Below are 12,084 nucleotides of genomic sequence, written 5' to 3' on the forward strand. Positions count from 1 at the left end.
AGGCTTTAACAAACTCCCCAACTCTCTCTGTTCTGGAATAGAAGTCCTAGGACAGGTAACCTTACTAATGCCATAGACTTCTCTAGCAATCTGGGGAAGACTATGGATCCCTTCTCAGAATGTCTTTAAGTGCATGAAATAAAATACATAGGACTATAAAGGAAACCAATCATATTGAAATACAGTTTTCAAGGTATTTAAAAAAATTTTTTTATGATAGCTTAATATGTACTTGCTTATTAATATATTAAACAAGAGATCTGGTCTACGGCCATGCCATCCTGAATGTGCCCGGTCTCATCTGATCTCGGAAGCTAAGCAGGGTCAGGCCTGGTTAGTACTTGGATGGGAGACCACCTAGGAAGACCAGGTGCTGTGGGCGTTAAAGAAAAAAAGGAGAGAGCGAGCTGGCAGAAGATATAATAACTTGTTATTTTAAAGTAATGAGCATAAGTGATATTTTGAGAGACCTACAATGACTATAATATGATAAGAAAATATCTGTGATTTCTTTTGATGACAGTCACAGGAACTGTCAATATTACTATGGTAATTGGCTATATTCATAATGGAACATGGCATTTAACTTGAGTTAGAGGTTAGTGAAAATAAAGATGGAATTTTTTTCCATCCAAGTTCCTGAATCCTATCTGCGGACACAGGCTGAGAGTCCCCGGCTCTAGGATGTTCACACAGCAGTCGGCCAGACCAGGGGTTTGCAAACTGTGGCCCATGGAACCACCGGGATTCTAGAAGTGTCACGAAGGCTGCCACATAGTAGGGCAAGCATGACAACTGTCCAAACAGATACCTCTGAATCTAATACCTCTGCCTCAGCCTGAGCAGGTTCTCTTCTATTTGAGTTCATTATTGTGGTTCATGTAAGATTCCTTTGTAAAAAAAAGGGATCACTCATTTGCATCTGACTGTCAAAAACTTTCGCTTGGTCCCACCCACCTCTTCATATGACCTAAAACAAATGAGGCAGAGAGCAGCAAAGGGTGCTCGAGGCACATCACCATTTGGTGGCAGAGTTGGGGCTATGGGGGCTGGGGTGAGCAGTAGGAAGCGAACTTCCCACTACCTCTGCCTGCCAACCATACAGGGAAGCAGTCTTCTGTGGCCAAACATAGGGCCAAGAGTCAGGATATGTGCATTCAAGGTCCTAGTTCTGCCACTACCTCGAGTTTTTAATCTGCTAAACAGAGACAATAATACACAGGTGTTGAGAGGACCAAATAAGAGAAAGTTGTAAGAAGTATAAAGAACTATTGAAGGGATTTTAATGTATTTGTCTCTAAGCCTGAGACCCTTTCTTCCCACACCAACGAACCAGACAGTCCCCTTATCCCATGACAGTATAATCCCAGTTCCCCAGCACAGTACTGCAGTCAGATTTGCATTTGAATAGCCAATTGGTCAGTCACTCAGTCTGCCAGTGAACCTCCTAAATTTTCCCTCTTTTCTATTCCTACTATGTCATGTTTCTGGCCTGCATTTCTCTAACACTGCAATCTCCCTTTGCTCCAGTCCAATTCCATGGAGCCCAAAGACTTTGTGACCATAAATTCTGACCATGTCGTTCTTCTGTTTCAAGCCTATGGTGTCTCCTCACTGCCCACAAAGCCAAGTCCAGCTTCCAGAGCATGGCAATCCAGACTCCTGAGGATCTGCCTCCAGCCCACTGCCTCCTCCTTCAGAAAGGCTGCTGCACTTGCTAGAGTCACCCCCTGCCTTCTCCATGAGCCCAGACAATAGTACAAGCCCTGGGAGCTCTGGGAACTAGAGATGACTTAGGAAACTAGGAGTGCTTTTCTCCCAGAGGCTGATGGAGTGACCACAGGGAAGCTGGACGGTCAGAAGACTCAGAGAAATGCTGTCGATGGGGGCAGGGCACAGAGATGGCTCTGCCCTCTGTCTGAGCCAGACTGGGGTTATTTTCAGAGACCAGCCAATAATGTGTGAAAAGAGCTGGGAGTACCTACACGGTTGGGACGAGGCTACCATTTGGTACATTTACCTGAACCAGAGGCATGAATCAGATCACAGGGAGCAGAATACAGCCGAGCAATGGGGAATTCATAGAATCCCTGATTCTTAGAATATCAGAGCTAGAAGGGATCATGCGGATCTCTCCTCTAGTCTAACTCCTTTCTGCTTCATACAGAAAAGTAAAGCCCAGAAAAGGAGAGTGACTTGCCCAAGATCACATGAATTTGAGGCATGACTCCTGGACTGGAGTCAACGTCTGATTTTCTTCCCAATCTCCATGTTCTGGGCTCTGGCCTCTGGACTCCCACTAGGAGACTGAATAACTGGTCTAAGACTGATTTACCAACAATGAATTAATGTGTCACTCTGGGCAAGCAATGATGGCTCTTACCAAGGGTTATCAACACCTTAACCCTAAGGTCCCCAGCTGAAGGACAGTGGCAAGTGACAAGTGTCCTGAGATATAGAGCCCTGAAGTCTCAAGTGGCCAGGTAGAGCCTGGGACAGCCAGAGCCTCTAGCTCTGATGGGACAATGACCTTCAGGCTTCAAACAGACTCATTAGTTTAACCCAGAGTGTATCGAATGTGATGGGAAGGTTGGGAAGCACTGCTTTAGCCCCAAAGCGTGAATAATTTTAGGGGTGGAGTGGATTAAGGTAGAGAGAGGGAAAATCTGAAGACAAAGGTTCTAGTTCTAGCTGTACTATTTCCTTCTAACTTTGTATATACTAGGGGGAAAATAACATGAGAAAAAGTAAGAGGTACTATTTATTGTGCCTCATTTAATCTTTCCAACATTTTTATAAGGTGCTGTTGTCAACTCCACTATACAGATGAGGATACTGAGTCGGGAAAGTTAAGAGACTGAGCCTAGACTCCACAACTAGGAAGTGGTGGATCTAGAATTTGAACCCAAGTCTGTCTTTCTCTGGATTCAGTACTTTTTTTTTTTTTTTATGGTCAGCTGACACCTTTATTTCTTGGGGGTGGTGTTCAGGAGCTCTTGGCCGGACGGCCGCTCTCTCTTCACCATCACGGGCTTCTGGCCGCACAGGATGGCGCTGGCTCTGCGGGTGGCAGCCATGTGCAGATCCAGGCTGTACTTGTTTTCGCGGATCACGTGTCAGATGCTGCTGAGGGTGGCCCGGGCGTTGTTGTTGATGGTGGTCTGCACGTAGGAGGTGGCCGGCTTTCGCTGGCGGATCTCCGCTTCATGACGACCACCACGCCTTTGCCATGGGCGGCCGGCTCCACGCCCACCGCCCACCGCCTGCGGTGAATCATACCGTTGTAGCGGAAGGAATTGCAAGCCTTCAGATTATTGGGTTCGGTGCTGTATGTCTGCTTGTTCCTCTTTATCAGGAAACTGGAGCAGTGCCATACGACCATCCATTGCAGATGTGCGGACATGGCGACAGCTCCTCTTGGTGCCGCAGCCAGAGACAGAAAGAGCTGGATTCAGTACTCTTAATTACTCTGCCAAATGGACTTGTTTGGGGACTAATGGAAAAGAAAGATTTGGGGTTTTTCAGACCTGTTTCCCTGACATTGGGGCTGGTGATTCTCCATCTGCCCCAGACTACCAGGCCTCCGGGGGGCCTTCAGCAGGAGGAAAGCAGATAGTAGGGTCCTGAAGATCCCTAAGAAGTAAGGACTATTCCCCCCACCCCCACCTCTGCCTTTATAGGTGTGAGATTATCAGCAGGACTCAGGGTGGGTAATTTGCCTGAAGGGAACCATAATCCTCCAGGAGCAGCACCCCTAGCCTAGGGGGAGGGAAAGGTGGTGATATAAAGTTGGTTGCTGTACTGCTTTTGAAACCCATAGAAATATGGCACTTTTTTCTTTTTTTTTTTTTTTACCATGCAAACCCTCTCTTAAATAATAACTCCTGTTTACACATCCAGTGACTGTGCCAAATACTTTATCACATTGGCTCTCTTTTCATCTTCACAGTAGCACTATCTTGAGTAGCTCCTATTGTTATCGTCTCCACTCTATCAGAGGAGGCTTCTAAGACTCTGAGAGTTCATATCACTTGTCCAAGGCCACATAGTTGATAAGAGGTGGAACTGAGTTTTAAACTCAGGTCTACTTGACTCCTAAGCCCATGATGCTCTTGACCATTGTATTATAGTGCAATCTGGCAGAGTAGGGAAAAGCACCCTTCTAATTCTCTTCAAGCCCAGGGAGGCTAATGACTCCTTAGTGGGCCTGCATTAGGGAACCTTTGGGTAAGTCTTCTGTGGGTCCAATATCTAGGACTATTGAAAGGTAATTCACTTTCTGCCTACAGTTTAAAATTATGAAAGTGAAAGTAAACTGTTACCCATTTATTCAAGTGGTGTCTATTAAGAACTTAAAGCAAGGGAGGCTCTGATACTTACAGAGAGGAATAAGGCATGGTTCCTGCCCACTGGAAAATATAAATGTTAGGTGAGCAAGGTTTTTTTTTATGGATCAGTCTGGGCCAACCAGGAGAAACCACACAGTACTTTGAACAGGGAAAGTTTAATATAAGGAATTATTAATTATAATGGTGTTGGAATAACAGAGGACTGATGAAAAAAAGGAGTAAAGAGAATTCTAAGGAAGATAGGAATAACAGATATAAAGAGCAGCCATTATCCCTAGGTCTGACATAGAGCCCCTGAGGAAAAGCCTCCCCCAGGATTGAGATCCAGGTCTCACTGGAGAGAGCATGGCTACAGCCCACTAAAGATCAGAGAAGTCGCTGCCTTAACATGCCAGACCCTTGGACTTGGTAGAACTCATCCTCCGAAAGAGGGAAACATGCCCTCTCAGGTGCCAGGAAGCCATTTATATGGAAATGTCTCAGCAGAGACACTTTGTTATAAAATCACTTGAGAGGGATTCCTGGGAAACCTCCTGGCTCCAGGTGCTGCTTGCTGCTGTGCTCTGTGCACAGCAGGAGCCTGATGCTGGTACCCCTGCAGGAGCTGGACATGGGGGAGGCAAAAAGACTAAACAGTACAGGCCATCTTGGGCTATCCATCTGCAGTCCATCTCCATGACTACAACCACTTGAGTGACCTTAGATGAGACCAGCTGAGCCCAGCCCAAATTGCCCATCCAGAGTTATAAGCAAATAGATGTAGTTGTTTTTAAGCCTTAAGTTTTGGGGTAGTTTATTTACACAAAATATTGTAATGCCAGAGTTGCAAGCAAGCTGAATTGTTTTCCATTTCTCACTATGAGACTTGGTTTGTGTTGTTCCCTCTGCCCAAAGTGACATTCTTGGCCCCTTCTGCCTGATGGGTGCATTTTCTTGCAACTACTTAATTCATGTTTTCATGACCTATAGCACATATATGGAAAAGTATACAAGTCATAAATGTACAGCTTGATACATTTTCATCAAGTGCTTATGCAGTTGACCCTTGAACAACTTAGAGGCACCGACCCCGGCACAGCTGAAAACTGAGTATAACTTGTGACTCCCCCAAAACTTAACTACAGTCAGCCCTTGCATCTGTGGATTCAACTAACCACAGATTGAAACGGTAATTTTGATCCACAGTTGGGAAACCATGGTTGGGAATGTGAAAATACTGTTTTCCATATGTGGTTGGTTGAATCTGCAGATGAGGAAACTTGCAGATCCAAGGGGCCAACTATAGTTATTGAAAAAAAAATTCACGTGTAAGTGGACCCACGCAGTTCAAACATGTGTTGATCAAGGGTCAACTGGACTATGTCACCTATAGTCAGATGCCTCCCCCCATGTTCCCTTCCAGTCACTAGTCATGTCCTCAAAGAGTATGCACTCTTCTGATGTCTTGAACCATGATTAGTTTTGCCTAATTTTGCACTTTACGTCAATGGATCATACAGTATGTTCTCTTTTGTGTCCAGCTTCTTTTGCTCAATTCTGTGTTTGTGAGATTCATCCATATTGTTATGTGTATCTATAGTTTATTTTCATCACAGGATAGTTTTTGGTTTTGTGAATATGCTACAATGTTATCTATCTATTCTATTGATGGATATTCAGATTGTTTCCAGTTTGGAGCTATTACAGAGTGCTGCTTGCACATGGTGAACATATGTATGTATGCATTTCTGTTGGTTATTCTTAGGAGTAGAATTATTGGGTTATTAGTAGTAGAATTACTATGGAGCACTCTCAGTTTGTTAAAACTTTTTAAAAATCAAAATATAAAATGACATGCATAGATTAACAACCACCATGTGAAAGGAGAAAAAAGTAAACACCTATTCATGGAATAAAAAATATTAGAAGAGAAAAATAAAACAACATGTTGACATGGTTTTATAAATAAAGGAAATATTTATTTTTCCTCTCGACATTCTGTCCTTCCCAATAATTGTGTAATGGCCATGTGTTACCTTTATAATCAAAAGAAACATTTAATCTTATTCATCTCCAAAATCTCGGTCAAATGCCAACTTCTTCCAAGTGGCCTTGCCATAGCCGGCCAATGTCTTGCTTTGTTTTTACACTCTCTAGAGCAAAAACACATTGCAGCAGTTGTATAGTACCTTACCCTGAGAAGGTGCCCTCAAAGCAACTGATCCTTTCCCTATAGTCATAGAAATTTCAGCAGCAGCTCACATTTCTCAAAAGAGCACTCCAGCTTGCCAGTGGGAGAGGCAGGAATATGAACCCAGATTACTGTCTCCGTTTTCAACTTGAAAACACCTGATGCTGAAACAGGCTAAGCAATAGGCCCATTGTCACTCAGCAAATCGTTGGTAGACGCATTCTAAAGAGCTCATTCAAGAAAGAGGAATCTGCAAGTATATTTGAACAGAGCAAAGAGTTGGGGTGGAGATTAAGAAAAAAGCAAAAATTTAGAAACCTCAGCTCTGCATTGCCGGCTGTGTAACTTTGAGCAAGTTAATTTACCTCTCTGAATTTCAGTCTCCTCTCTGTCACTTTGGAAGGATGAGAATTGACTAATTTTCAGGATGGCAGTAGGGTTCAACTCTGATGAGGTGATGGTAGCTGCCTAGAGTGTTATGCTGAGAATGACTCCGAAGACAAGTCTGGGATTAGTGGAGAAGAGTGCTGTAATTGATTAATCATTTCTGCCATGAGCAGAGGATTTTAAAATGGTATTATGTTTATTAGATATTTATTTGTCTTTCCTGGACAAATTGCTCTTCAAGATTCTTTCCTGCCCTCTGTTCAGAGTTCTCAGTTATAGATCTATTCATGTGTCTAGTGGGCATAATATTCATTTCATCTGCAAGTCTCTTAATTCCAAAGGGGAAGGAATTTTAATTATCTTCTAAAACTATAGGCTATCTCCAGCAATGTATGGAATCTATATTTAAATAATCTGTAAGACTCTCAGAGATCCTTAGAGATGAAAATGTCTAAATACAAAGTGTTAATTACATAATCGCAATCATTCTTTTGAGATAAACTATATTATTACAGTTGACATATTTGACAGCTTTTCCTGTCTGCCCATTGCCCTCCCCTCAGGTAGAAGTTGATCCTGGGTGATTGTACTGTGCAGTGCGGTTAGTATACAGATGAAGGTGAATGACCCAGGTATAATCCCACAATCCCAAACCACTCTGAGTCTCCAGGCTTGTCTCATTCATGAGCTGTCTGGACTCACCTGGAATGTTATGTGGCTTGGGACTTCTAGAGGAAGGTTGATCTGTGTCTTACCTTTGAAACAAATATCTTTCAGCTATCAGAGAGTGATAAGGGTACTGTTTGAACAATTTAAGTAACACGTAAATTATATGTTCATGGCTAATGAAAGGAGCCATGAATAGGATGACAGGTAAGTATATCACATTGGTCTAGCAGAATAGCCCGGCCCTCAGTAACACAGGCTTTGGAATCAGACTGCCGTGGGTTGAACTTGGCTCTCACATATATAAATGAGTTTGCACCAGTTACTTAAACTCTATTTTCTCATCTGAAGAATGGGTTTAATAACAGTACCTACTTCAAAGACTTGTATGCGATAACTCATGAAAAGCACAAGTGCCTGGCATAGATTAAGCTTGCCCTATATAGGAAATTTTGTGGATATCAAGATGGGCTGGAAAAAGGGTAAAGATTTTATTGTTTTAATAACTAATAAAATGCTCCCTTACAAAAACATTAGGCAATACAGATTGGCAAGAAAAATAAAACCAGATTTCAGACAGAGCCCTTGTTAACCTTTTGGTGCATATCCTAATGACAATAATGTACATATATTAGAACATAAATGGACATTTGACAAAAATAGGATCATACTGAACAGGCTGTTTTATAACTAGCTGTTTTTCAATGAATACAGGCAAACATTAGTTTTTTGTTTGTTCGTTTTTTTAACTGAATAAAAGATACTTAATATAAAATTTAGTATTTTTAATTATACAATTATTTAGTGTTAAGTGTACTCACATTTGTAAAGCAGATCTCAAGAGCATTTTATCTTGCAAAGCTGAAGCTCTATACTTATACAATACTCCCCAGCCGCTGGCAACCACCATTCTGCTTTCTGTCTCTATGAATTTTACCACTTTTGACACCTGATTTAAGTGAATCATACAGTATCTGTTGTTTTGTGACCGACATATTTCACTTAACATAATGTCCTCAAGGTTTATCAGTGCTGTAGCATGTGGCAGAATTCCCTTCCTTTTTAAGGCTGTATAATATTCTATTGTATGTATATACCACTTCGGTTTATCCATTCATCCATTGATGGACTTTTGGGTTGTTTCCACCTCTTGGCCATTGTGATTAATGCTGCTATAAACATGGGTGTGCCAATATCTCTTCAATACCCTGCTTTCAATTCCTTTGGATATATATATACCCAAAAATAGGATTGCTGGATCATATGGTAGTTCTATTTCTAACTTTTTGAGAAAGCTGCATACTGCTTTCCATTGTGGTTTGCTGTTTCACATTCCTACTGACAGTGCACAGGGGTTCTAGTTTCTCCACTTTTCACCAACACTTATTTTCTTTGTCTGTCTTTCCCTCTCTCTTTTTTTTTTTTTTTTTTGATGGTATCCATCCTAATGGGTGTGTGGTGTACAAATGTATTGTTTTAACACACTTCTAGAGGGAATGTTTAAAATCTCCAAAAGAAACTTTTTTGATGGAATCAAAAAGGATGGAATCTTCCTTTTTATATACAAATCACTAACATACCATCCTGAATCTTATCAGATTTAATCTCACTAAGCATAATCTGCTTTGTGGATTAGCCTCCCCTACCTCCATCACTCCAAATTTTAGGGTGTTTGCTTCTCAAAGGACAACTGTTAGTTTTGAGACACTACACCAGGTCAGTCCTTGGTACTTGCTTTCTCCTTCTCAAAAACCAAGCCACTTCCAAATACCCCTTTTTGATCTCCTCCTCCCCTGATTTCCCACTCCTGCCCTCTCCTCTTGAATGAGGTCCAGCTTTCCAGCCTTGCTCCAACCCCCTTTTCCTCAGTTTTCCCCCTCAGGGACCCTGAAATTCTGCTCAGGGAGGGGTGTGTGTGTGTGTGTGTGTGTGTGTGTGTGTGTGTGTGTATACATGTATCTCAGATATGTGTGGGGTAGGATGCTCTAGCCGCTGACATTCTTAGCAGTTTGCCAATACATGTGCATCTCACCCCACTGTATATCACCCTTTTGTAGAGATACATTCTTTCCCCCACCACCTGACCCCTACACACCAACCAAGGTCTAATCTGGACCCCCTGAAGAAACAGCGGGCTGTTATAATGCCCGCAGAAACACTGAGAAACTACGCTGGCTCCGATGTGCTGCCTCTGAGGGCTCTCTTGAGCCCTTTAGATTATACCTTATTTTTGCTCTAAATGCTGACCCAGACACTGACCCTCTCATGAAATAGGACTCTACCCTATCATTTTAAAAAATTGAGCTAAACTTATAATAATATACTGTACAGATTTTCAGTGTATAGCTCAATGAGTTGACAAATGTAAACCCCTATGAATTATAAGATTTTGATACAAAATCAGCTAATTTAGAGAAATTGCAAGTTTCCATAGAACTGATAGAAAGAGTAAGGAGTTTGGAGTCGAGAGATCTGGTTACCTAGTCAGGCCTCTGCCATTATCCAGCTGTGTGACTTTGGGCAGATGCCTTTCCGCCTCTGGGCCTTGGTTTCTAATCTGTGCAATGAGAGAAGGCTGCTTTAGGGGCCTTCTCCAGGCTTAAGTCTACATGACATGACAGGTATTGAACAAAGGTCACATAAGACTTCCTGAAATTATGCAGCACTGCTGTGTCCTGCTGATATCTGAAAAGTGAATCCACCTGACCTGGATCTTTCTAATCAAATTCATGAAAAGAAACTGAAGAAGTAATCAGTAATTATAACAATAAAGATGGCAAAAGTCAGCCAAACCAAGCCTTGCATCCTATAGGAATGTATTAAATGCTTATAAATAAAGTTTTTCAAATTTGTTTGCTCTGGTACTGAGCTTCTGAAAGGATTAGCTTCAAATTCATAACAAGTGTCAGAAACACGCTATTTGCCAAATAGGATGAGTTTAGCTATTTTGCTGTTTGAACGCTAACATGCCTTGCTAAAAGAGGAAAGGGCTTCTCCAACAAAATAAGATGAATCTCTCACATTTATATAGCATTTTTCACTTTGCAAACCTTCTTGTCCATTCTCATGTAATCGGTACATCAGTCTATGGCAGGAAGCAGGACAGGGATTATGTGCTCTTCCTTTTTTTTCAGGTGAGGATCTGAGCTTTGGAAAGAGGAAGTGAATGTTCTCACAGTCACCAGTGAGCCCACCCGTCTGAATTACCAACCCTGTGTCTTTGGGCTGGACCCCATCACTGTCTCTTTTACAAAGAAACCAACCCAGAGAACAGAGTCCAAGAAGATTGACAATAATAAAAGCATGAACATTCACAGGTGGCAGTTAGCAGTAACAGATGTATATTGCTTTCTCACTAGGTATGAACATTTGTAATTCTCCCAACAGCCCAACAAAGGTTCCCCATCTTTTACAGAAGAGGCAATGGAGACACAGAGAGGTTGTGTGGCTTGCCCAAGCTCACACAGCAAGTAGGTTACAGAGGCGGGATTTCACTTAGACGGCTTGGCTTGGAGCCCAGGCCCTTTGCCCTATGCTGCACTGCCTCATGTTTCACCACGCTGCTGATTAGAGAACTTTCTAAACAAACCTATTCATTGGTGAGGTGAGCAGCTTGAGAAGCAGTGAGGCCCTACCAAGCACTTCAAGTGGATCCTGCTGAGCAATGTGTAGAGGGCAGTCAGGCTTAAGGCAGAGGTTTGAGAGGTTTCATCGAATCCTATAATCCCTGGATAGAAGGGACCTTTCAGGCCAAGTGTCCTGAAAGGTCCCTTCTATCCAGCGATTATAGGATTCGATGAAACCTCTCAAAGATTCCAGTCTTTCAGTTCAAGACAGTGACAAATCTTCCTGGTCCTTGGGCTTGCAGATTGAATTTCCTCTCCCAGCCCGCCCTGCCTGCCAGCCATCCTCTCCTCACAGGCACTGGGATCAGTGAGCTGGGAGAACAGAACAAGTGGCTGTGCATGGATCATCCTGGAAATCTGACAGCATGGTCCCCAGCCCAGGGACCAGGCAGAAGTAACAACAGAACACTAAATTACAGGGTGTCTGCTGCCTGATTAAATCAGCACACTGTGTGCAGTGCTATGGAGATACAACACACCAGGCTCATTCCTGGGCCTGAGGCCCAGATGTTAGTCACAGAATCGTAGTGAGAGCTCCAAGGGCTCTCAGCAATACCTCATCCAGCCACTTCATTTTACACGTGGAGATGTGGAGGCCCAGAGAGGGAGAACAACTTGCCAGAGGCCACACAGCACTCATTCAACAAAATATTAAGTACCTATCATACCAAGCGCTCTTCTTAGGACTGGGGGTACTAAAGAGTGAACAAAATAGCCACAAGCTCTAGTCTCATGGAATTTACATATTAGTGGTAGAAATGGGCAAAAAGCGAGTAAACACATAAAATCAGAGATTGTGATCTGTGTTATGAGGAACATGGAGTACATCAGCCACGTTGGTAAAGGGAGGTCTCTCTGAGAAGGGGCCATTTAAGCTGAGGTCTGA

General features: G+C 42.7%; 1 non-coding gene and 1 pseudogene across 1 annotated transcript; one reads left to right on the forward strand and one right to left on the reverse strand.

Annotated features, from left to right (window-relative positions):
- The first annotated feature begins 263 nt into the window (after positions 1 to 263).
- LOC120581865 (5S ribosomal RNA) lies at positions 264 to 382 on the forward strand. The gene has a single exon (XR_005647390.1). It is a non-coding gene; the product is annotated as a 5S ribosomal RNA (ribosomal RNA).
- Positions 383 to 2,966: 2,584 nt separating this feature from the next.
- On the reverse strand, positions 2,967 to 3,449 carry LOC120581204 (60S ribosomal protein L28-like; annotated as a pseudogene).
- Between the last annotated feature and the right edge of the window lie 8,635 nt (positions 3,450 to 12,084).

This window comes from Pteropus medius, unplaced genomic scaffold (genome assembly GCF_902729225.1).
Source record: "Pteropus medius unplaced genomic scaffold, Ma_sr-lr_union100, whole genome shotgun sequence".
Taxonomy (NCBI): Eukaryota; Metazoa; Chordata; class Mammalia; order Chiroptera; family Pteropodidae; genus Pteropus; species Pteropus medius.